The sequence below is a fragment of the Pristiophorus japonicus genome, chromosome 5, assembly GCF_044704955.1.
Source record: "Pristiophorus japonicus isolate sPriJap1 chromosome 5, sPriJap1.hap1, whole genome shotgun sequence".
Lineage (NCBI taxonomy): Eukaryota > Metazoa > Chordata > Chondrichthyes > Pristiophoridae > Pristiophorus > Pristiophorus japonicus.
In genome coordinates, this window is record NC_091981.1 from 284,851,662 (window position 1) to 284,854,108 (window position 2,447).

At 49.4% G+C, this 2,447-nt stretch overlaps 1 non-coding gene across 1 annotated transcript; it reads left to right on the top strand.

Annotated features, from left to right (window-relative positions):
- The first annotated feature begins 454 nt into the window (after positions 1 to 454).
- On the top strand, positions 455 to 651 carry LOC139264934 (U2 spliceosomal RNA). Its single transcript, XR_011593426.1, has one exon. It is a non-coding gene; the product is annotated as a U2 spliceosomal RNA (small nuclear RNA).
- The last annotated feature ends 1,796 nt before the right edge of the window (positions 652 to 2,447 follow it).

Genomic DNA, 2,447 nt, shown 5'->3' on the forward strand with positions numbered 1-2,447 from the left:
CCCACCACCCAGGTGGAGACGGCGCAGCCCCCAGACCTAGTCACTACCTCGGCCATGTCCGGGAGCAAAAGGTCCAATGAGTTCCCCAAACGGGACTTGGAACAGCCAGGTTCCCAACATCGCTAGAGAGCAGGCAGAAGATTCTGCAGCCCTCAAAGGAGGACAGGGAGGCCACACACATCTGTGGCTCTGTCGATCACTAGGCAACGGCAAAGGCCCGGAGTCCTGGCTAAGTGAGCGAACCAAGCCCACCCCGCTAGCAGGGGGCACAGCGCCGCCATCAGACGAATAGGATCCTGTCCGCTTGCTCTGGAACCTGCATCCTTGCATACCTGTGCTGCTACCTCAGTACTGACCATGACTGAACCATGAATGCAATTTACCCAATCCTGGCGCATGACCGCAAAAAGTAGCGAATGCAACTGAATCAAGGTGTCACGTTACAAACTGTAACTTCCTTTCCTTGCCTTTTGGCTAAGATCATGCGTAACTGACCTGACAGGGGAGTAACCATGACCCCAACGTGGTTCTCCCTGGATCAGGAAGGTGGTTCTCCTATGCTTTTTGGAAATAGGAGGTGGGTGGGGTGGCTTGACCCATCCACCTCCACGGAGGTGTGTGGGGTTGCTGACCCATCCACCTCCATGGCACGAACCTGGTATTGCAGTACTTCCAGGAACGGTGCTTGTGCTCTAGGCCTTTTGGCTAAGAGCATTAGCGCAGGGTGATCTTTGATGTGTGCAAGGTGACCCCTGGCGTTTGTGATCTGACAAAGAATTGGAAAGATTGGCTACGAAAAAAAAAAAAGAAAAAAATACTTCCTTTCCTTGTACTTGCACTGTGTCTGATCCTGTATGTTAATGTAACGGGCCTGCTGCATGATCTCGCTGTGGGGGGGGGGGGGGAAATGGATGTATGTAGCCATAGGCACACACATGGATCACACCCAGAAACCACTGGAACCTCCACTGCATCATCGAACCATCCAAACTGGTAACCACTACCCAACGTTGTGGCAAAAGGGCTTGGGGGTTAACAGGGAGAGAGCCAAGTCAAACACAGCCAAGGTGCAAGGGCTAGTGGCACTTAAGTCTGGGGAGAGCTAAGCCAGAGCAGATAGTGCAAAGGTAATTGGCACAAAGGACTTGGGGGAGAGTGATGTTATATATGCAGACCATAGATATACTCTCTGTGTGGTCACTGTATAGTTGCACAACTATACTATCAATAAGGTTTACACTGTGTATATACTATGCTGGCACCACTAGAGGGTGCAACTGGTGGAGACCGGGGTTTCCTGCCCCTTTGGCAGAGGCTGTCCACCAGAGGGCTCTGCGGTGGGAGACCTGAGGGTCACCTGCATAGGTGTGCAGGGCCCAGTATAAAAGGCTGCCCACCATGGCTTGTGCCTCACTCTGGAGTTACGAATAAAGGACCAAGGTCACTACAGTTTGAGTACAACACATTGCCTCATGGAGCCATTCTTAAGTGCATTATAGACATAACAAAGACATTGAATACATGTAAGACAGAAATAGACAGTTTCTTGAACGATAATGGAATAAGGGGTTATAGAGAGCGGGCAGGGAAGTGGACCTGAATCCATGATCAGATCAGCCATGATTGTATCAAATGGCGGAGCAGGCTCGAGGTGCCGTATGGCCATCTTCTGCTCCTATTTCTTATGTTCTTTTGTTCTTTATGTTCGAGGACCAGAAGTGTTGTTAAAGAGGTAGGTTTTAAGGAGCATCTCAAAGTAGGGTTAATTCAATCACTCAGCATCTTGTGTGTGTCCTAATTGGAAGTCGGGAAGGTAAGTGCTATTACAATCTGAACTAGCAGGGTAAGGCAGTTTCTCAGCTAAATGAAATCGTCCACTATGGGGTACAACGGACATGATCTTCACCGTGCGGCAGCTGCAAGAGAAATGCAGGGAACAGCACCAACCCTTGTACATGGTCTTTTTTGACCTTACAAAAGGTCTTTGACACTGTCAACTGCGAGGGATTATGGAGCATCCTCCTCCGTTTCGGCTGCCCCCAAAAGTTTGTCGCCATCCTCCACCTGCTCCAAGACAACATGCAGCTGTGATCCTGACCAACGGATCCATCACAGACCCAATCCATCTCCGGACCGGGGTCAAGCAGGGTTGCGTCATCGTGCCAACCCTCTTCTCAATCTTGAGAAATCATGCTTGACAAATCCTCTAGAATTTTTTGAGGATGTAATTGGTAGAGTGGACAAGGGAGAACCAGTGGATGTGGTGTATTTGGACTTTCAAAAGGCTTTTGACAAAGTCCCACACAAGAGATTAGTGTGCAATATTAAAGCACATGGTATTGGGGGTAATGTATTGATGTGGATAGAGAACTGGTTGGCAGACAGGAAACAAAGAGTAGCAATAAATGGGTCCTTTTCAGAATGGCAGGCAGTGACTAGTGGGGTAC